Raw genomic sequence first — 24,365 nt, forward strand, 5'->3', positions numbered from 1 at the left:
TCCAACAAACCACAACCCTTTATTTATCTCATTGTGGTCTCCAGCCGACAAAGCCCCTTCATACGTTGTTGGCTCAATGATCCCCACAGCAGCCCCTGTTAAAGAGGCAGATACAACAGATACCGCCTATAGCTCTATTTCGCAGACAGGGAAATGGCGATCCCTGATTTGCAGCAGGTTATGCAAGCTGTAAATGGAAGACTACCTAAAACCCATGGTTCCTGACTCCAAAGCCAGTGCTCTCTGTTCATTACCCTGGAAGGCCCTGTTGTGACACTGGGAATGCTGGGGTGGGGGGAGAGCAGGAGAGAGAGAGACCCTCAAATCTTGGCTAATGGCTTATGAGTTCCCTTGTGTCCTTGCTTTCCCTTCTCAAATGACATTTGCTGAGATAGCCTCAGAGGGCAGAACAGATTACGGGCGCTTTCTCCTCCTTTCTTTCTCCTCCATTCTGCACCACCGTTCTTCACCAGCTTAACAAGCTGTTTGATGGAAAAGCACATGTAGCTTCCAAACCTGCTCCTATCCGTGGAAGCCGGTCCTGATGCTGCTCAGCTGTCATTCAGGCTGGTGGACCAGGCCACAGGGAGAGACAGGTCTTTCCTCAGCTGACACAGGAAGCATCCCGAGCTTTCCTAGCTCCCTGGCCTCCCCAGGCATTCTGCACACTTGGCTGTCTGCTAGGAACGGAGGTCCTTTGAAGCGTTCACTCTGCAGGAGAGTGACAGTTTTGAAAATTTCAGCTCAGCAGAGCCTTAAGCTCTGTTTTGAAAGGGTGCTTTGGTCAATAGAAATTTGGTCCTTAGAACTCGCTTTCCCTCTTTTCCTTTGTCTGTTTCAATGCTTAGTACGTTCGGGGACCACCTGAATATGAAATGGTTATTGACATGTCCAAGAGTCAGGATCTCTGGAGGTCTGTGCCATGGATCCTGCACCCGCTTCTGCGAGTCTGTTCTTCTCTATAGGATTGCTGCCCATGGAAGGGTCGCCAGATCTTTTTCAAGAACTCAGGCTCTGTGGTCAGACTGCTAGGGTTGCGTTCTGTTTCCTCCGTTTCACAGGTATATGATTTCAGACAAGTTACTTAAGATCTCTCTTACTTTCCTCATCTGAAAAAACCAACAATAAGAGTTCTTGCTTCAGAGGGTTATTGTGAGCGTTCAGTGAGATAAGGCATGATACCTAGCACCAGAAGGGCTCTTAAAATGTTAGCACTATTATTAGCTATTGTTGAGCAAATTTTGCTATTTCTAAGTGCCAGGGGAAACATCAAGATGGATAAAAGACCACTCCTGCCCTCAGGCTGCAGTCCAGGAGAAGCTCTTGAGAATGGCACGTAAATAACCAATCACAAATTATACATATGAGCCCAAACATACAAAGTCTTGTCAAAGAGGTGTGGTCAAACTATTTGGGGGAGGAAGAATTCAGGGACAGGGAGATCACAACCTGATTGGGCTGATCCTTTTTCTTTGATTCGAATGGTTTCAGAGAGGAGTTAGCTGGAGCTTAAATTATGGGTTGGGTTTAGTACATCTTAGAGGAAAGGGAAAAAAATATAAGCAAAGATAACAGCAGGGAACTATAAGTATATTTGGAAAACACTAAACAGTCCATTTTCTGGAACATAGGGGCAAATGGAGAAAATTGGAGGGCTGAAACTGGAAGAGCATCTGTACTTAAAATATGGAGAGTCTTACATGAAAAGATGGTCAATATCACTAATTATTGGAGAAATGCAAATCAAAACTGCAATGAGCTATCACCTCACACCAGTCAGAATAGCCATCATTCCAAAGTCTACAAATAATAAATACTGGAGAGGGTGTGGAGAAAAAGGAACCCTCCTACATTGTTAGTGGGAATGTAAATTGGTGCAGCCAGTATGGAGGTTCCTCAAAAAACTAAAAATAGAACTACCACCTGAACCAGCAATCCCACTCGTGGGCATATATCCGGAGAAAACCATAATTTGAAAATATACATGCACCCCAATATCCATTGCAGCACTATCTACAACAGCCAAGACATGGAAGCAACCTAAATGTCCATAGACAGAGGAATGGATAAAGAAGATGTGGTTCATATATAAAATGGAATATTACTCAGCCATAAAAAAGAGTGAAATAATGCCATTTGCAGCAACAGGGATGGAGATTATCACATTAAATGCAGTAAGTCAGACAGAGAAAGGCAAATATCATATGATATTACTTATATGTGGAATCTAAAAAAAACAAAAAAAATGAACTTATTTACAAAACAGAAATAGACTCACAGACATAGAAAACAAATTTATGGTTACCAATGGGGATAGTGGTGGGGGAGAGATAAATTAGGAGTTTGGGATTAACATATACACGCTACTTTATACAGAATAGGTAAACAAGAACCTACTGTATAGCACAGGGAACTATACTCGATATCTTGTAATAACCTATAATGGAGAAGAATCTGAAAAAGAATATATATACATATATATATGTATAACTGAATCACTTTGCTGTATACTTTTTTTTAATTTAATTTTTATTCTATATTGGAGTATAGTTGACTTACAATGTTGTGTTAGTTTCAGGTGTACAACTTTGCTGTATACTTGAAGCTAACACAACATTGTAAATTAACTATACCTCAATAATAAAAAAAAAGAATATGGAGGGCCTTGAATGCCTGTCAAAGACAAGTACCTGTCTGTTCCTTGCCAGGCTAGGGGCTGGAGGCAAACCACGAAAGGAAGCAGATAGATGTCTGCCACCTTGGAATCTTGCTGCTAAAGAATTATTTCAGAGTTTCCCTATGTCTGGCAGCTTAGTAATTTGGGTTTAGGTGAGCTTTGCACAGAGATTGCCAACCCAGCAGACCTGGGAGGTAAAGCCTTCTGTTTATCTCAAGCTTAACTATAGGCTGTCAGAGTGGCATCGCACCCTGGGATCCCACCTGGAACGGTCTCATCTTGGCCTTCAAGGGCTTCCTTGTCTCAAGAGGAAGGTGGAAGTCTCAGCTGATCAAATGCTTGAGGATGAGCTGATTCCCCTTGAGGCAGTGAGTTCTCCATTACTGGAAGTTTTCAAGCAGAGGACCATTTGGCAGGGATACTCTCAAGAGAATTCACTCAGCAGCTGGCTGGTCAGAATGATAATAGCTACCACTGACTGAGCACATCCTGGCTGCCAGGCTCTATGTTTAACATCTTATATACTTTCCCCCCTGTGTTTCCATGAGGTAAGGGATGCTGTTATCCCCATTTTATTGATACAAAAAAGAAACCTGAAGCCCATAAGAGTTTGGGATCTTGCAGAAGATTCTCTAGCCCAGCAGTCCCCAACCTTTTTGGCACCAGGGACCAGTTTCATGGAAGACAATTTTTCCACAGACTGGGGGCGGGGGGTGGGGGGATGGATGACTCAGGAGGTAATGTGAGCGACAGGGAGTGGCTGTAAATACAGATGAAGCTTCGTTCACTCACCCCACTGCTCACCTCCTGCTGTGCGGCCAGGTTCCTAACAGGGGGTCAGGGACCCCTGCTCTAGCCAATGAGTGATAGAGTTAAGATTTGAACCAAGCCTGTCCACACTTTTTTTTTTTTTTTTAACTTTTTATTTTCAGAAAAGTGCCCTGGAGTCCACACTCTGCACAATGATACCATACTGGAAATGGCTTCTAGCTATCCTCCAGCCCTGCTATTTCATAATTCCACTGCTAAGATGAAGCCATCTTTGGTTCCTGACCTTTCACTGGGACATGAGGGCTTGGGATTAACTTTTATTTACCCTCATGTGTGTGTGTTTCCTGTCATCAGGGTGCATGTTCAAGGCAAAGGTGAAAATCAAATCAGAGTTTAAAAAAAATATGAGAGGAAGAGCAAAGAATGCCTCTTCACACAACTCTGGAGAGCTGGGGCTTGAACTGAAGAGCTCATAAATGAACTAGCCCATGGCCAAGAGGCAAGAGAGTGAGTCCTAGGACCCTGGAATGCCAGATGGGAGAGCCAGTTTGCCACCCACCTCTCTCCCTACCTTGCTCCCAGGATGATCTCAGGCAAGTTCCTTAGATGACTGGAGTTTTTGAGTTGGAAGGGACCTTAAAGTGCCCTACCCCAGATTTTGTAAATTGTGCTCTCCAGGAACAGAGAATATTCACACTCAACTCTTCAAATATTCATTGTGAACCTACTACTTGCCAGGTATTGGTCTAGGAGCTACCTCCAGGGCTGCTCTAAGGGGGAAGGAGGAACAAGGAGACAAACTTGACTTCTCCTCCTCACTATTTAACCATGTCCTGCCTTATATTAGAATTGCAGTTAAGATCTGTCGTAAAGAAAAGCTTAAATTCCTTTTTAAAATGATGTCTATTCTAACATTCTCATTTGAAAGACAACAAAGCCCAAAGAGATGAAGTGACTCACCCAAGGTCCAGCTACCATTGCTAACTAGTCATCATGTGTGGAGTGAAACTCTTCCCATCATAACCCCTTGTTCCATGTTGCCCTGGGCCTCAATTCCCATATTCTAGAATGGAGGAAAGTGACCAGACCACCTCTATTGGTATTTTCCAAGACTAAAGTGTTTTACTTTTCTGAATTTCTTGAACATTCACTGTTCAGCCTATATTGTCCTTGGTCATATAGTAATGGTGTACCAAAGACTGGTCCTTTAGTCCATGATTGCTATGATTCCTTTTCTCTCTCTCTGTGCCCATTGTGTTCACTCTGGGGAATTGGTCTGGGCTTTGTTTAACCATACTGAGCTTGTACCGTGGGTCTCAGGGAAAGTGGAAGGATGAACAGATTGTAACAATTACCTGTATTTACTGAGTGCTCAAGGTAGTGAGGGCTTAAGAAGCTAGAGTCCATTTTTCATGTTGAACATGCAAATACCTACTTCTCTGCTCTACAAAACCTAGGACATCCTGGAAGCATGTCTCTATATCTCACATGGGTACTGATGGCCTCACAAGGATGACGTAATGGTCGGGAATAGCCCTGAGCAAGAATCCAGTCTCTGCCATTTGCCGCTGGTGTGCTATGTTCTTGAGCCTCAACTTTCTCATCTATAAGACAGGTCCAATCATTCCCATGGCACAGGAATGTTTCAATGGTATGATCATTAAATTATATGCGGAGAATTTTGTACAGGGTTGAGTATATAGTGAGCTCTCCATAAATGGTAATGCTATTACCATATATTTTCTCCTCTGGTTAATAATCTCCAGAAGCCTCAGAATGAGTCCTATATCATTTGTGATGTTGCTATCATGCGTGGACACAACAGAAACAACTTTTTAAAATTTCTCCCTGGAGCTTTCTTCAGGGATCCGCTACCACTGACAGAGAGAGGAGAGAGGGGAAGAAAAAGAAAAGAGCTAAGAGAAATAAGTTTGACTTGTTACTTTAATATAACTCTGGTTCTCTACATGCAAACTCAAGTGGTGCCCTCTTACTTTCTCAGACTCTTGCACCAGAAAAGATCCAAGCCCCCTGCCCAGAACTGCCGATCAAACACAAGTTACCTTCAGAGGCTACACAATGGCAGCTCACAGATGAAATGGGAATGGCCCACACAGCTGTCTAGAGTTTTCAAAATTAGTTAGTAACATTTTCAAATCCAGGAACTTCACTTGAAAATCTAGGTTTCTGATTTGTTTCATTTTTAACTTTCATAAATTGTAAAGTCTAACACACATACTCAGAGCAAAACTATATAGCTCAGTGACTGATCACAAAGTTAATACCCGAGTAGCCACCACCCAGGTCAAGAAATATAATGTTGCCAGCCCTCCAGGAACTTCCTTGTACCCTTTTTAGCCACATACACTGTCCCACCAAAGAGAATCTCTGACTCTTATAATCACATCTTTGTTTTTCTTTATAGATTTACCATTTAACGTGCAGTCCTAATTGTTAGAGTTTAATTTTGACTTCTTTTTTGAAATTTACATAAAGGAAATAATCCAGTATGATTTTATGTGTGTCTGATTTCCTTTGCTCGATATCACACATCGGATTTATCCATATTGTTGTATATGGGTGTAGTTTACATGTTTTCATTTCTATATAGGATTCTATTGAATTAATATGTCATCCATCTATAATTCATCCACCTATAATTCTACTGTTGATGGACAATTGAGCTGCTTACACTTTTGAAAAATGAGTCTATAAATATTGTATATGTCTCTGGCTGCACATGTGCACGTATTTTCATTAGATGTAAATCTAGGAGTGGTAGGAGAATGTTCAGTTTTAATAGATCCTGCCACATAGCTTCCAAAGTGGCGGGACCAATTTATACTCCCACCATCAGTATGTGACGATTCTCGTTGCTCCAAATTCTCTCAAACACTTGGGATTGTCAGTCATTTTAATTTTAGCCATTCTGGTGAGGGTGTAGTGACAACTCACTGTGATTTTAATTTGTATCCCTCCTGATTATTCATGAGGTTAGCTTCATTTCTATGTTTATTGAAATGTTGATATGCTTTTTACAGGGATAACAACAGTTCATGCCTTTTTCCCATTTTGTTACTAGGGTGTCTGTGCTTTTCTTGATGATTTATAGATGTCTAGATATGAGCCCTTGGTCAAATGTGTATGTTGAAAATATCATCTTCCTTTCTGTAGCTTGTATTTGCACTCTCTTGATGGTATCTCTTGATGTAATGGTATCTCTTGATGTACAGAACAGAAATTGTTCATCTTAATGTAGTTCAGTTTATCAGTTTTTTCCTTTATGGATATTTATTTAAGAAGACTTCTCCCACCCTGAGGTCATCAAGATATTTTCTTAGATTATCTTTGGGTGGCTTTATGTTTTCCATTTAGATTATTCCACCTGGAATTGATTTTATTGTATGGTCTGATACAGGGATCTAGAATCAATTTTTCCATACAGATATCCAACTGATGGCATAATTTATTGAAAAACTCATCCTTTCTCCACTGAACTTCAATGGCATCTTTGTCATAAATCAAGTGACCAAGTCTATGTGCTTCTGTTTTTGGTCTTCCTTTACTATTCCATTGGTCTATTTGTGTATCTTAGGTCTTAAATTTAACCTAAGTCTTGATATTTGGGACAGTAAGTCTTTCCACCTTATTCTTCTTCAAATTTGTTTTGAGCCTGTTGTTAGACATTTACATTTTCATATAAATTTTAGAATCAACATATCAAATTATGAATAAAAATAAGGTACAGGAATTGAGGTGGACTTTAACTTACAAGTCAGTTTGGGAGAACTGATATCTTTAAAAATTGTCTCTCAATCCAATAATATAATATATTGCTCTACTTACTTAGGTCTTCTTATATTTCCCTCAGTGATGTTTTGTAGTTTTTCAGTATAGAGATCTTGCATATTATTGGTTATATCTGTTTTCTAGGTATTTAATGTTTTTTGATGTTATTATAAACAGTATCTTTTAAAATATTATGTTATATTTGTTTGTTGCTGGTATATAACAATAGAAATGATTACGCTTACATTGATTTCATGTCCAGTGACCCTGTCACATCCACTTAGTAATTCTAATATTTTTCTATAGCGGTTTTGGGCTTTTCTAAAAATGTAATCTTGTCACCTATGAATAATGACAACATTATTTTTTTCCTGCCAACTTGGTCATGATATTAACTCCTATATCCTGTTTACTAATATTTTAAGATTTTTTTTCATCCTGATTCTGAAATAAAGTGCCTGTAATTTTCTTTTCTTTTCTTTTTTTTTTTTTTTTTTTTTTTTTTTTGCGGTACGCGGGTCTCTCACTGTTGTGGCCTCTCCCCTTGCGGAGCCCAGGCTCCAGACACGCAGGCCCAGCGGCCATGGCTCACAGGCCCAGCCGCTCCGTGGCATGCGGGATCTTCCCGGACTGGGGCATGAACACGTGTCCCCTGCATCGGCAGGCGGACTCTCAACCACTGCACCACCAGGGGAGCCCCTAATTTTCTTTCCTTATAAGGTTCTTGTTCAGTTTGATATCAGAGTTGTGCTGACCTCAGAAGAAGAATAAGGGAGTGCTCCCTCTTTCTATTCTTTGGAAGAGCCATGTAAGATGGTTGTTATTTATTTCTTAACTGTTTTATAGAACCCAGAAGAGAGATAATACGGGTCTGGAGTTTTCTTTGTGCAAAGCGTTAAATCTTCTTGTAGCAGGTTTAATAATTTATATTATGTAGGAGTTTTCCCATTTCATCTACATTTTCAAATATCTTGTCATAGATTTGTTCATAATATTGTCTAAATATCTTTTTCATGTCTGTAGGATTTGTAATGATGTTACTTTCTATATTCCTGACATTGGTTGTTTTTGTGCTTGTTTGCTCTTGCATTTTCTCTAAGATTCTTTAGGGGCTTGTTTTGACTTTGTTCATCTTTTGTATTGTACGCTTCTTATTTCATTAACTCCTACACTGTATTTTCTTCTTCTCGCTTATGTTCTTGAAATGGATGCTTAGCTCACTGATTTTTTTTTCTTACAGCTTTTCTTCTTTTCTAATGTATGTGTTTTAAAAGCCACACATTAGAGGAAGGTATGTTTCCCTCTAAAAGTATGTTTAACTATCGATACGTCATTAATTTCTTGACTTCTTTCAGATTTACTAAATATTTTATTTTTACTCATCTTATTAATTTGGAAAGTTGACAACCCTTAACTATTCCTTTCACGGTTACACTAGAGATCACAACATTCATTCTTGACTTAGCAAATCTTATTGTATATTGCCACTTATACCATCTTCCTAGATAGTGCAAAGATCTTAGAACATCGTAGCTTTATTTTTTTCCAGCCAACATACATACCATGATTGTTGTATAATTTTTGAATTTTTAAACCTGACAAAATATGTGGGAAATACAGTGGGTACAGTGGAAAACCCTAACATACATATAAATGGAATGTCATATGGGGAAAGTAAGAGGATTCAGAAATAATATCTGAAGAGTCAATTGTCAAGAGCTTTCTAAACCTGATAAAAGGCATTAAGATACAAATTCAAGAAGTCCAATGTACCCAAAGCATGTTAAATAAAAGAAATCACACCTAGACACAACATAGTAACATTGCTGAAAACCAAAGACAAACTCTTAAAAGCATTCAGAGTGAGGAAAGGGTGAGAAACAGATTACTGAGAAATGATCAACAATAAGACTGACAGCTGACCCTTCACAAGAAACAAGTGAATTCTATCTTTAAAGAGCTAAAAGAAAATAACTGCAAGTGCAGATTCTGTATCCAACAAAAACTCATTTTCAAGAGAGACTGTGAGATAAAGACATCTTCATACAAATTTTAAAACGTATTTGTCAACAAGAGACCCATGCTAATGGAAATACTAAAGGATATTATCCAGGGACTTCCCTGGTGGCACAGTGGTTAAGAATCCTCCTGCCAATGCAGGGGACACGGGTTCGTGCCCTGGTCTGGGAGATCCCACATGCCACAGAACAACTAAGCCCGTGCGCCACAACTACTGAGCCCGCGTGCCACAACTACTGAAGCCCCCGCACCTAGAGCCTGTGCTCTGCAACGAGAAGCCCCCGCTCGCCACAACTAGAGAAAGCCGAGTCCAGCAACGAAGACCCCATGCAGCCAAAAATAAATAAAATTAAATCTTTAAAAAAAAAAAGGATATTATTCAGGAGAAGGAAAATTATTCTAGATGGAAACTCTGAGATGCAGAATGGAATAAAAAGGAAAAAAATAAATATATGGGTAAATATAAATAAATATGGACTGAATAAAACAGCAATAATAATAATTTTCCATCCTTTTCTCTTCCTATGCTTTAATCCTATTATTTTCCTTTTGATCTATCTTGAAGTTTACTAATTCTCTTTTAAGAAAAGAGATTCTTTTCTTGATGTAAAATTCTTGATGTCAGTTTTGTACTTTTAACATTTGGAATTTTCTCTTGATTATTTTGCATGATTTTCAGTAGTCTGCTGAAATTATCAATCTTGTATTTTACCCCCGGAAGGTAGTAAACATAGTTGATAATAAAACATATGTCTGATTGCTCTAATATCTTGAGCCCCTGTGAGTATCTCCCTATTTTCTCTTCTTTCCTGTTCATTTTTATCTATGTTGTTTTATCTTCTGGTGTAACTGGTTGTTTTTTACCGTGTGCTGGACATTGTATTGCAGAATTTTTTGTAGAAATAATTTGAGACATAGGGTTATGTTATCTTTTTCCCTAATGAGTATATGTTTGCCTTACTGATAGCAATCCACTTTCATTTTAATAAAATTTCAGAGATTGGGATGATTTGAATCTGAACTGCAGTCCCTACAAGCACCTATTTCCAGGTTCATTCTCCCTCCTATTGGGCAGTTCTTCTGGGTTTCAAAAAGTGATCATTGTTTAACAGCCTCATTCCACTGCCACCACTTTTTGGTCCTGAACTCCAATCCCCACCTTCTTAATCCTGACTCCTCTGGAGTTTAGCTGCTTCCAGCGGAATTGGTGAATGTCTCCAGGGCAAACACATGGCTTACTCACTGACTTTCCTCCAGCCCCAGATCCTGGCTCTGCAGTTCTTCACTCTCTTGCTAGCTCTTTACATCTTCAAGCAGATTTTAAGTACTTTGTCCAGTTTTTCTGTTTGTCCTCATTGGTCCAAATTATATAGTTTCTCATTAACACAAGTGAAAGTCCTGTGCCTTCTCTTAAAAAATTCACAGACCTGTCCACAACAGGCTGACCCTAGGCAGTGGTTTCCCCCTTTAGATGAGGCATGCATTTTCCCAGTCACCACAGTGTCCAGCTGGTCACTTCTCATTTACATCAGTCCAGTCCTGTTGGCATTTGGGATTGAGACTCTTGCCTTAAATTCTTTCTAAAACAAAACAAAAGATAAAAATTCCAATAGGCACTATTTGACCTTCCTGGGTTTATTTCTTCTAAATTTGGCTTTATATACTTGGTAAATAAAGGTTAGGTTTTTTATCATTTTGTTGGGAAAGAGCCTAAAGGTTTTACAGGGTTGTTGTCATTCTCCTCTCCATGTGCCTGTAAGATCTGGAATGTTTAATGGTCCCAGGCTTGCCCTGTGAGGATAGACTGCCAGACTGCCTTGTGCAGCAGAACATCTGCACTAAAAGCTGGTTTCTAGCCTCAGTCATGATGTGAGACCAGGACAGTGTTAAATGGAAGACTGAAGGCAGGATGACTTAGAAACAGATGGTGTATAGCTCCCACAGGGTGTGGAGTGCACTTCCAGAGTCAGTATAAGGAGTGTTAATGCTATTAGGGTGCCAAGTAGAGTGAAAACAAAACCACACAAAAAATGAGATAGAAGATTCAACTCCTTCTGTTCAGTAATCAGGAAATATATCTGCTCAAGGACTAGTGGCTTCAGAATAGACTTTGTCAAAGGGTCACTAAAATGGAATAATAGCTTACAAAGATTTCCAGATACCCTGGGAAATACAGAAGGGTGTGATCTTTTTCAAAAATGAACTCCTGGGCTTCCCTGGTGGCGCAGTGGTTGAGAGTCCGCCTGCCGATGCAGGGGACACGGGTTCGTGCCCCAGTCTGGGAGGATCCCACATGCCGTGGAGCGTCTGGGCCCGTGGGCCATGGCCGCTGGGCCTGCGCGTCCGGAGCCTGTGCTCCGCAGCGGGAGAGGCCACAACAGTGGGAGGCCCACGTACCAGGGGGGCGGGAAAAAATGAACTCTTGTCTTTTGCTCAGTCTAATTTGATGAAAAATTTCTGAGTACAGCTACTCTACGCAAAATAATCTCTACTTTCAGGAAGAAGGTACTTTCCCTAATTTTGGTTGAGAGTGTAGTTTCCAGAACCAGGCTGCCTGGATTCCAATCCCAGCTCTCCTGTATACTAACAATGTGACTTCAGTCATGTTATTTAATTTCTCTGTGTTGTACTTTTCCCATATATAAAATAGAAATAATAGTTATACTTATCTCGTAGGGTGAAGATTAAAAAAATAATGCATGTAAAGTACCTAGAACAGTGACTGGTCTCAAAAACTGCTATTTATAATTAAATGTTTTATTATTTTAATTACTTAACAATATTTAACATGCTTATCTTTTCTCTCGCAGAGCCCTGGGTTTCTTGTCTCTGTACTATACTCTTGCATTGAATGTTCTAAACAGGCTGTCTTCACAAGACTATTTCTTTCCTAGTTGGATATGTGGGGATTACATTGCGGATTTCCAAATCTTGCTGCTCCTTTCAGAAAGCTCTTTGAAAACACAACTTCCTAGGATCCACCCATAGAGAGTCTGATTTAGTAGATCCGGCAAGGCCTGGGAAGCTGAATTTTTTAAAAAGCTCACTGGTGATTATGACATGCAACCATTTTGGAACCCCTGGACGCTGGTGTACCAATTATTAAATATCTGGAGCCAGCTGTTAAATATTCACGAATTTTGCAAACTGGTTGTTAAACTGTCAGCAGCTGTTGGCTGTGGTGGGAATATTTACATCATGAAAACTGGCAGATGCTACTTTTTCTTTCTCTCTGGAGAGCTGGGTGACTATCACACTGCAGGTACAATCTTCTCAGCTCCTGGGATCTGGAGTGTCTCTGTCTGACCCTCTTTTGTTTGGGACCCAAAATCTTCACTGTTCTCTGAGGTTTTCTTGATTGAGGTTTGGCTCTCCCATGGAATAGGCATTCCTGTGGCTGAAAGGGCTGTCAGCTAGATCCCTCTGCATCCATACACAAACCCTCATTTCTTCAGTGTGAGACAGAAGTAGAAAAGCGCCCAGTAGTTGCTCTAGCTTACAGATGTGTGATGGCTGGCTCTCACAAAGATTTGAAATAAAATTTGAGGCAGCTTTTACAAAATCATGGCATTGCACATTAAAATCCAGATCCTCTGTAAAGTTTTTCTTAAAAAAAGAATAAAAAAGATCTGGACCTGCTCCTCATTTGATGAATTCTGGCTAAAGCTGAGTGACCACTGGCAGGGGGAAAAGTGCTCTCTCACCTGTCCATTTGTTCATTTATGCTTCCTGCCTGGCCCCTGAGTTTGGAACTCACCTTTGCTGGAAAAGGTGACAGTCCAGGACTTCGGAGATGTGAGCTTGTAGTCCTGATGCTGCTTTTAACTCACTATGTGGCTTTGGCTGACTCACTTTCCCTATAGGAGCCCTAGTTTCTCATTTGCAACCTGAGAGAATGCTCACCTTGTCTGCCTCCCAATGACGTTGGGTGGTCTGAAATGGGAGAGTATAAGCCCTTGACTGCCAGCAGCAGAAAAGCAAAGAATTATTGCTAAATGTTGATTCCTGTTATCTACCATCCCCTTAGTGGGGATGAGTGATCCCAGAACAAGGTCTGATAGGAGTAAGTCTTTGAATGCATTGGAACATCGAGAATGGATGGGGAGAGAGGGCTCCATGGTGAGAAAAACAGAAAATACCAGTGAACTTGCTGAATCTGCAGTCTCACTCAGGGAGATCTGGGAACACGAGAATTTAAAGATCCTATTATTAACCACCCCCACTTTACGGATAAGAAAATAGGGGCTCAGAGGGAGTATGGGCTTGGCATCAGATCTGCGTATCAATCCCAGCAACATTCCTTAACCTCTCTGAGCCTCTGTTTCCTTGTGTGTAAATGGGAATGTAAGAATCTGTCTTAATAAAGTATTGTGAAGATTCAGTGAGATAATGTGTGTTCAGTACCTAAAACATATTGTAAATGCCCAGTAAGTGGCAGCTGCCGCGATTAACCCAAATCAGGCATATGCTAACTGAAGCACTGGCAAACCAGGAAGTAGTTAAGAGAATATGACACATTGCTAGTGGATATTTCCTTATCAGAGAAGAACTTTTCATCAACCAGAAGGGGCTCCTTTTACTTCCCATTGCACTGGGGTAACTTAAATCAGTATTTTTCCTAGCATTTGCTACAAGAGTCGAAAGATACCCAACCACACATGCCCAAATCAACAGCAAGTACTGAGAGCCAGAGGTGGTATTAGCTTTATAAAGCATTTGCAGAGTCGAACTGGTGTGCGTTTCCCCTTCAAAAATCCTTAAATGTCGACCCTACTCAGCTGGAAATGAAAAATCTGGGCCCAGAGAACACTTTTCGATTTTCACTGCTTTGCGTGCCTCTTTTCACCGCCACATCTAAACATCAAGGCAAGAAGTGTTCAAGCGCCTTTGGGCTCCTGAAGTCTGGAACAAATTAGAATTCTTGGAGTCAGTCCTTCTTTTGGACTAAACTCCTTTTTCTTTTCCATTTTCCAATAAAACTTTCGGTTCCAGAGAGTCCTTTCTCAACCACTCCTTTTCTAACGCAGTTCTGTTTGACTTCTACTGTGCAGCTCCTGAAAGGAGCCACTGAACCATGACGCAGCCAGCATTTCAATTCCTGAGCACCAGCTTTCCAGCAGGAGCTGTTCCAGAAGCATCATTATATCCAGCAATCATGCATTTACCAGGAATGATTGACACAGCATTTTCCCCCCTCTCCAACTTTTCCAGCCCATTAGTCTTTATTTGTCTTGCATGGAAAGACTCCCCCGGTTTGCTTTCCTGCCAAATCAGTGAACGTACAAATACGTGCATAAGTCAAACACACCTACACACCCGTAGATGTAATATGTACTGAGTCTGTATCTGTATTGAATATTCAACAGTTCATTTCCAGACTTCATGTCTCCACTGAAGTTTTAGTCATTTGCTTCTTTCCTCCTTTCTTATCTCCCCTTCTTCCTCCTTCACGCCCTCCTTACTTCTTTATTTTCTTTCTACTTTTCCCAGAAACTGCCTCTATTTTTGGTAGTCACTACAGAATCTCCTATTCTTCAGTGTCAAAGAGGCTTAAGAAGCTTTTTAATACAGTGCTCTCACTTTAGTTTTGAGAAATCTGTGCGCTAGAAAGGAAGCCATGTGCCATCAATGGCTTTCCCTTGCCTTCAGGAAAACTTCCAAGCTCCACAGGCATCACCCAGCGCTGCATGGCTTGGACCCTGCCCTCTGTGTCAGCCACATCTCCACCTCAGTCTCCACACTGTAACCACACACACCCTTCAGTCCCTGCCTCGGGGCCTTTACACATGCTTTTCTTTCTTCCTACACAGGCTTTCACACATAGGCACACACCTCTTCTTCACCACTTGACCTTCTATTTATTCTTTAAGTCTCAACTCAAATGGTACTCGTTAGACCACCTTCCTGGCACTCATCAAATTTGTAATTATGTATTTAGTTGTTTAATGTCTCTTCACCTATCAGAAAGCAAGATCTCTAGGGACACACACCATGTCCCTTCCACCCCACCCCACCCCCACTATTTCTTCACTGCCATATACAGTGCCTGGCATTTGATAGTTACAACAGATATTAACAAGAAAGTAACAATAGTGTCTAACATTTACTGAGAACTTGCAAGTTTCAGAGACACTGTTCTAAGATTTTTACATGTATTAACTCATTTAATACTTACAACTATCCTAGGAGGAGGGTATGAGTGGTCAAGTCACCCACCCACTATTACATGGCTAGAAAGTAGCAGAGCGAGTTTCTGACCCAGGCATTCTGACCCCAAAGCCTGAAAGCTCAACCAGGCCATGCTGTGTCTCTATGAAGTGCTCCTTTAATATTCACTGAAGGAGTAAATGAAAAATTTATCCAAATTGATAGCGGCAAAACTGAGGTTAAAACTTAAATTGCTTGATTGATAATCCACTCCTCTTTCTAATGGAAACAGAGAGCCTCTCGGGTACCAGCAGAATGCAGTAAAAACAAAGAGAAGCAAATTAACAAATTGGTCTGTTGCTGATAAGGACTATGAGAGGGACCCTGTGATGTAGATTGTGGAGTGAAGTGGAAATCATCGTTTTAGATTCAGGCAGGACCTAGTGGCAGGTGGAAAAATACTGAACCATTGAAGAGGACTTAAGATAAGGAATCAGGTTCTCCAGAAACATCAAGTGGATTTATAGTTATTATCACTAACAATTTAGGTAATTCTCATGCTTTGGATGATACTTTCCAAACCTGATTCTAAGTATAAGCAACCATCAATTGTATAAAAGTGCTGGTCAGAATTCTAGGATGAAAGCTCCAGGAGGGTGCCTTGTTTGAGGCTGTATCCACAGCATGTGAAACAGTGCCTGGCACGTAGTAAGTACTCAATAAATATTTGTTTAACGAATTAATGGAAAATGCACATCAACAAATCCATCAGCAGGTACTAACTAAGTATCTGTCATCAAGTCTATGCAGCTCAAGGCGCAATGAAGAACACAAACAAAAATAAGTCAGATTCCTTTTCTTTTTTTTTTAAACATCTTTATTGGAGTATAATTGCTTTACAATGGTATGTTAGTTTCAGCTTCACAACAAAATGAATCAGTTATATATATACATATGTTCCCATATCTCTTCCCGCTTGCGTCTCCCTCGCTCCCCCCCCATCCCACCCCTCCAGGCGGTCACAAAGCACCGAGCTGATCTCCCTGTGCTATGCGGCTGCTTCCCACTAGCTATCTACCTTACGTTTGGTAGTGTATATATGTCCATGCCTCTTTATCGCTTTGTCACCGTTTACCCTTCCCCCTCCCCATAGCCTCAAGTCCATTCTCTAGTAAGTCTGTGTCTTTGTTCCTGTTTCACCCCTAGGTTTTTCATGACATTTTTTTTTCTTAAATTCCATATATATGTGTTAGCATGCAGTATTTGTCTCTCTCTTTCTGACTTACTTCACTCTGTATGACAGACTCTAGGTCTATCCACCTCATTACAAATAGCTCAATTTCGTCTCTTTTTATGGCTGAGTAATATTCCATTGTATATATGTGCCACATCTTCTTTATCCATTCATCCGATGATGGACACTTAGGTTGTTTCCATCTCTGAGCTATTGTAAATAGAGCTGCAATGAACATTTTGGTACATGACTCTTTTTGAATTATGGTTTTCTCTGGGTATATGCCCAGTAGTGGGATTGCTGGGTCATATGGTAGTTCTATTTGTAGCTTTTTAAGGAACCTTCATACTGTTCTCCACAGTGGCTGTATCAATTTACATTCCCACCAACACTGTAAGAGGGTTCCCTTTTCTCCACACCCTCTCCAGCATTTATTGTTTCTAGATTTTTTGATGATGGCCATTCTGACTGGTGTGAGATGATATCTCATTGTAGTTTTGATTTGCATTTCTCTAATGATTAGTGATGTTGAGCATTCTTTCATGTGTTTGTTGGCACTCTGTATATCTTCTTTGGAGAAATGTCTATTTAGGTCTTCTGCCCATTTTTGATTGGGTTGTTTGTTTTTTTGTTATTAAGCTGCATGAGCTGCTTATAAATTTTGGAGATTAATCCTTTGTCAGTTGCTTCATTTGCAAATATTTTCTCCCATTCTGAGGGTTGTCTTTTGGTCTTCTTTATGGTTTCCTTTGCTGCGCAAAAGCTTTTAAGTTTCATTAGGTCCCATTTGTTTACTTTTGTTTTTATTTCCATTTCTCTAGGAGGTGGGTCAAAAAGGACCTTGCTGTGATTTATGTCATAGAGTGTTCTGCCTATGTTTTCCTCTAAGAGTTTGATAGTTTCTGGCCTTACATTTAGGTCTTTAATCCATTTTGAGCTTATTTTTGTGTATGGTGTTAGGGAATGATCTAATCTCATACTTTTACATGTAGCTGTCCAGTTTTCCCAGCACCACTTATTGAATAGGCTGTCCTTTCTCCACTGTACATTTCTGCCTCCTTTGTCAAAGATAAGGTGACCATATGTGCGTGGGTTTATCTCTGGGCTTTCTATCCTGTTCCATTGATCTATATTTCTGTTTTTGTGCCAGTACCATACTGTCTTGATTACTGTAGCTTTGTAGTATAGTCTGAAGTCAGGAAGCCTGATTCCTCCAGCTCCATTTTTCGTTCTCAAGATTGCTTTGGCTATTCGGGGTCTTTTGTGTTTCCATACAAATTGTGAAATTTTTTGTTCTAGTTCTGTGAAAAATGCCAGTGGTAGTTTCATGGGGATTGCATTGAATCTGTAGATTGCTTTGGGTAGTATAGTCATTTTCACAATGTTGATTCTTCCTATCCAAGAACATGGTATATCTCTCCATCTATTTGTATCATTTTTAATTTCTTTCATCAGTGTCTTATAATTTTCTGCATACAGGTCTTTTGTCTCCTTAGGTAGGTTTATTCCTAGGTATTTTATTCTTTTTGTTGCAATGGTAAATGGGAGTGTTTTCTTGATTTCACTTTCAGATTTTTCATCCTTAGTGTATAGGAATGCCAGAGATTTCTGTGCATTAATTTTGTATCCTGCTACTTTACCAAATTCATTGATTAGCTCTAGTAGTTTTCTGGTAGCATCTTTAGGATTCTGTATGTATAGTATCATGTCATCTGCAAACAGTGACAGCTTTACTTCTTCTGTTCCGATTTGGATTCCTTTTATTTCCTTTTCTTCTCTGATTGCTGTGGCTAAAACTTCCAAAACTATGTTGAATAAGAGTGGTGGGAGTGGGCAACCTTGTCTTGTTCCTGATCTTAGTGGAAATGCTTTCAGTTTTTCACCATTGAGGACGATGTTGGCTGTGGGTTTGTCATATATGGCCTTTATTATGTTGAGGAAAGTTCCCTCTATGCCTACTTTCTGCAGGGTTTTTATAATAAATTGGTGTTGAATTTTGTCAAAAGCTTTCTCTGCATCTATTGAGATGATCATATGGTTTTTCTCCTTCAATTTGTTAATATGGTGTATCACGTTGATTGATTTGCGTATATTGAAGAATCCTTGCATTCCTGGAATAAACCCCACTTGATCATGGTGTATGATCCGTTTAATGTGCTGTTGGATTCTGTTTGCTAGTATTTTGTTGAGGATCTTTGCGTCTATGTTCATCAGTGATATTGGCCTGTAGTTTTCTTTCTTTGTGACATCCTTGTCTGGTTTTGGTATCAAGGTGATGGTGGCCTCGTAGAATGAGTTGGGGAGTGTTCCTTCCTCTGCTATATTTTGGAAGAGTCTGAGAAGGATAGGTGATAGCTCTTCTCTAAATGTTTGATAGAATTCACCTGTAAAGCCATCTGGTCCTGGGCTTTTGCTTGTTGGAAGATTTTTAATAACAGTTTCAATTTCAGTGCTTGTGATTGGTCTGTTCATATTTTCTATTTCTTCCTGATTCAGTCTTGGCAGGTTGTGCATTTCTAAGAATTTGTCCATTTCTTCCAGGTTGTCCATTTTATTGGCATAGAGTTGCTTGTAGTAATCTCTCATGATCTTTTGTATTTCTGCAGTGTCAGTTTTTACTTCTCCTTTTTCATTTCTAATTCTATTGATTTGAGTCTTCTCCCTTTTTTTCTTGATGAGTCTGGCTAATGGTTTATCAATTTTGTTTATCCTTTCAAAGAACCAGCTTTTAGTTTTATTGATCTTTGCTATCGTTTCCTTCATTTCTTTTTCATTTATTTCTGATCTGATTTTTATGATTTCTTTCCTCCTGCTAACTTTGGGGTTTTTTTGTTCTTCTTTCTCTAATTGCTTTAGGTGCAAGGTTAGGTTGTTTATTCGAGATGTTTCCTGTTTCTTAAGGTAAGATTATATTGCTATAAACTTCCCTCTTAGAACTGCTTTTGCTGCATCCCATAGATTTTGAGTCGTCGTGTCTCCATTGTCATTTGTTTCTAGGTATTTTTTGATTTCCCCTTTGATTTCTTCAGTGATCAATTCGTTATTAAGTAGTGTATTGTTTAGCCTCCATGTGTTTGTATTCTTTACAGATCTTCTCCTGTAATTGATATCGAGTCTCATAGCGTTGTGGTCGGAAAAGATACTTGATACAATTTCAATTTTCTTAAATTTACCAAGGCTTGATTTGTGGCCCAAGATATGATCTATCCTGGAGAATGTTCCATGAGCACTTGAGAAAAATGTGTATTCTGTTGTTTTTGGATGGAATGTCCTATAAATATCAATTAACTCCATCTCGTTTAATGTATCATTTAAAGCCTGTGTTTCCTTATTTATTTTCATTTTGGATGATCTGTCCATTGGTGAAAGGGGGGTGTTAAAGTCCCCTACTATGAATGTGTTACTGTCGATTTCCCCTTTTATGGTTGTCAGTATTTGCCTTATGTATTGAGGTGCACCTATGTTGGGTGCATAAATATTTACAATTGTTATATCTTCCTCTTGGATCGATCCCTTGATCATTATGTAGTGTCCTTCTTTGTCTCTTCTAATAGTCTTTGTTTTAAAGTCTATTTTGTCTGATATGAGAATTGCTACTCCAGCTTTCTTTTGGTTTCCATTTGCATGAAATACCTTTTTCCATCCCCTTACTTTCAGTCTGTATGTGTCTCTAGGTCTGAAGTGGGTCTCTTGTAGACAGCAAATATATGGGTCTTGTTTTTGTATCCATTCAGCCAATCTGTGTCTTTTGGTGGGAGCATTTAGTCCATTTACATTTAAGGTAATTATCGATATGTGTGTTCCCATTCCCATTTTCTTAATTGTTTTGGGTTTGTTATTGTAGGTCTTTTCCTTCTTTTGTGTTTCTTGCCTAGAGAAGTTCCTTTAGTAGTTGTTGTAGAGCTGGTTTGGTGGTGCTGAACTCTCTCAGCTTTTGCTTGTCTGTAAAGGTTTTAATTTCTCCATCAAATCTGAATGAGATCCTTGCTGGGTAGAGTAATCTTGGTTGCAGGTTTTTCTCCTTCAACACTTTCAATATGTCCTGCCACTCCCTTCTGGCTTGCAGAGTTTCTGCTGAAAGGTCAGCTGTTAACCTTATGGGGATTCCCTTGTGTGTTATTTGTTGTTTTTCCCTTGCTGCTTTTAATATGTTTTCTTTGTATTTAATTTTTGACAGTTTGATTAATATGTGCCTTGGCGTATTTCTCCTTGGATTTATCCTGTATGGGACTCTCTGTGCTTCCTGGACTTGATTAACTATTTCCTTTCCCATATTAGGGAAGTTTTCAACTATAATCTCTTCAAATATTTTCTCAGTCCCTTTCTTTTTCTCTTCTTCTTCTGGAACCCCTATAATTCGAATGTTGGTGCGTTTAATGTTGTCCCAGAGGTCTCTGAGACTGTCCTCAGTTCTTTTCATTCTTTTTTCTTTATTCTGCTCTGCAGTAGTTATTTCCACTATTTTATCTTCCAGGTCACTTATCCGTTCTTCTGCCTGAGTTATTCTGCTATTGATCCCATCTAGAGTACTTTTAATTTCATTTATTGTGTTGTTCATCGTTGCTTGTTTCATCTTTAGTTCTTCTAGGTCCTTGTTAACTGATTCTTGCATTTTGTCCATTCTATTGTCCATTCTATCTCCAAGATTTCGGATGAACCTTACTATCATTATTCTGAATTCTTTTTCAGGTCGACTGCCTATTTCCTCTTCATTTGTTAGGTCTGGTGGGTTTTTATCTTGCTCCTTCATCTGCTGTGTGTTTTCTGTCTTTTCATTTTGCTTATCTTACTGTGTTTGGGGTCTCCTTTTTTGCAGGCTGAAGGTTCGTAGTTCCTGTTGTTTTTTGTGTCTGTCCCCAGTGGCTAAGGTTGGTTCAGTGGGTTGTGTAGGCTTCCTGGTGGGGGGTACTAGTGCCTGTGTTCTGGTGGGTGAGGCTGGATCTTTTCTTTCTGGTGGGCAGGTCCACGTCTGGTGGTGTGTTTTGGGGTGTCTGTAGACTTATTATGATTTTGGGCAGCTTCTCTGCTAATGGGTGGGGTTGTGTTCCTGTCTTACTAGTTGTTTGGCATAGGATGTCCAGCACTGTAGCTTGCTGGTCGTTGAGTGAAGCTGGGTGCTGGCCTTGAGATGGAGATCTCTCGGAGATTTTTGCTGTTTGATATTATGTGCAGCTGGGAGGCCTCTTGTGGACCAGTGTCTTGAAGTTGGCTCTCCCACCTCAGAGGCACAGCATTGACTCCTGGCTGCAGCACCAAGAGCCTTTCATCCACAGGGCTCCTTAATTTGGGATGATTCGTTGTCTATTCAGGTATTCCACAGATGCAGGGTATATCAAGTTGATTGTGGAGCTTTAATCCGCTGCTTCTGAGGCTGCTGGGAGAGATTTCCCTTTCTCTTCTTTGTTCTCACAGTTCCCAGGGGCTCAGCTTTGGATTTGGCCCCGCCTGTGCGTGTAGGTCGCCGGAGGGCGTCTGTTCTTTGCTCAGACAGGACGGGGTTAAAGGAGCCGCTGATTCGGAGGCTCTGGCTCACTCAGGCCGGGGGGTAGGGAGGGTCACGGAGTGAGGGGCGGGCCTGCGGCGACAGAGGCCGGCGTGACGTTGCAGCCTGAGGCGCGCCGTGCGTTCTCCCGGGGAAGTTGTCCCTGGATCCCGGGACCCTGGCAGTGGCGGGCTGCACAGGCTCCCCGGAAGGGCGTGTGGCTAGTGACCTGTGTTCGCACACAGGCCTCCTGGTGGCGGCAGCAGCGGCCTTAGCGTCTCATGTCTGTCTCTGGAGTCCGCACTTTTAGCCGCGGCTCGCGCCCGTCCCTGGAGCTCTCTCAAGCAGCGTTCTTAATCCCCTCTCCTCGTGCACCAGGAAACAAAGAGGGACGTAAAAGTCTCTTGCCTCTTCGGCAGGTCCAGACTTTTCCCCGGACTCTCTCCCGACTAGCCGCGGTGCACTAACGCCCTGCAGGCTGTGTTCACGCCGCCAACCTCAGTCCTCTCCCGGCGCTCCGACAAACGCCGGAGCCTCAGCTCCCAGTCCCGCCCGCCCCGGCGGGCGAGCAGACAAGCCTCTCGGCTGGTGAGTTCCGGTCGGCCCGATCCTCTGCGCTGGAATCTGTCCGCTTTGCCTTCCGCACCCCTGTTGCTGTGCTCTCCTCCGCGGCTCCCAAGCTCCCCCACTCCGCCTCCCGAAGTCTCCACCCGCGAAGGGGCTTCCTAGTGTGTGGACACTTTTCCTCCTTCACAGCTCTCTCCCGCTGGTGCAGGACCCGTCCCTATCCTTTTGTCTCTGTTTAGTTTTTTCTTTTGCCCTAACCAGGTACGTGGGGGGTTCCTTGCCTTTTGGGAGGTCTGAGGTCTTCTGCCAGCGTTCAGTAGGTGCTCCGTAGGAGTTGTTCCACGCGTAGATGTATTTCTGGTGTATCTGTGGGGAGGAAGGTGATCTCCGCGTCTTACTCTTCCGCCATCTTCCCGGAAGTCCCCAGTCAGATTCCTTTTCATGGAGAGGTCCTAGTCTAGTGGACCTGGTAACAACTACCACTATCAATGAAAGCCACCATCTTGGGGATTTGCTTTGTCCAGGTGCTGTGCTATGTCCCTTTATATATTATTAGGTCATTTTCATACTTGTAACATCCTTAAGGTGATGGCACTACTACTAGTCTCCATTTGCAGATGCAGCAACTGAGGTTTAGAGATGCTATGTCCTTGACCACAGTCACAAAGTCAGGAACTGGTGGAGCCAGGATTGAGACTCAGGTCTGTTTGACTCCGGTATCAACTATGCCAAATGTATTCATCCGATTATTTCAAGATCATCTATGGGTGAGAGGCATGTTGGTACTACAAGAGTTTGCAGTATTAGAGGGTGGGGGCAGGGACGGAGGGAGCACTGCAAGTAACACCACTCAGCCTCTCCAGGTCTACATGTGCTGCTGACCTGGGTCCGAAATACATTTCCATTCTTCACCTGCCACAATCCTATTTGTTGTGTAAATCCCAGATTCAGTGACACTTCTTCCTGGAAGGCTTCTCAAACACTACACAGTTGGGTTAGTTATCCCCTTCTCCATGACCCCTCATCATAATACTTCTCACCCCACATTCTTATCATTTGTGTTTCCCACCTACTAGTCTTCAAGTTCTTCCAGGATAATATTTTATCCTTCCAGGTCCAGTACAGTGCCTGACGTACAGTGTGTCATTTCATAAATATTTATGGAATAAATTAATTTTAGGTAGAAAGTGCCGTATATGGATCCAACTAATATACAGCAGAATTCAAAGGAAGCAGTACATTTGGGGGCATTAACTGAAGCTCCAAGACAAAGAACTGCTGAAAAGTTGGGTAAGATGCTTACTCAGTGCTACACTGCGCATGTGTGGATGTAACGGCCTCAGGGGATGAGCGGTGTACAACGTGATCCCGGAAATGTCAACATGGCGGAGGGGTCCTACACGTACCTGCTCGCAGACAGGGAACTCTTGCTGAGGGCACGACTGTCACTGGTGCTCAGTACTGCCCCTGCCCTATGCTCAGGGCTGCAAAGGCCAAGACCAGGAGAGACTCAAGGCGGAAGTCTACCATGGTGGTGAAGCTGAGCCCAGAGCTGCATAAACACTTAATTTTATCAAAATGAGCACAAGCAATCTGAAGGATTCAAGACCACAAAACCTACTGACTGAAATACACTGTATTGTGTATACCAAGAATGGAAGTGTTAGAAGAGAGACCCA

General features: G+C 41.2%; 1 protein-coding gene across 4 annotated transcripts in view; it reads left to right on the top strand.

Moving 5' to 3' along the window:
- GRIA1 (glutamate ionotropic receptor AMPA type subunit 1) overlaps nt 1-24,365 on the top strand; it is a 308,859-nt gene that overhangs the window by 109,876 nt on the left and 174,618 nt on the right. The window lies entirely within an intron of this gene.

This window comes from Stenella coeruleoalba (assembly GCF_951394435.1).
Source record: "Stenella coeruleoalba genome assembly, chromosome: 3".
Taxonomy (NCBI): domain Eukaryota; kingdom Metazoa; phylum Chordata; class Mammalia; order Artiodactyla; family Delphinidae; genus Stenella; species Stenella coeruleoalba.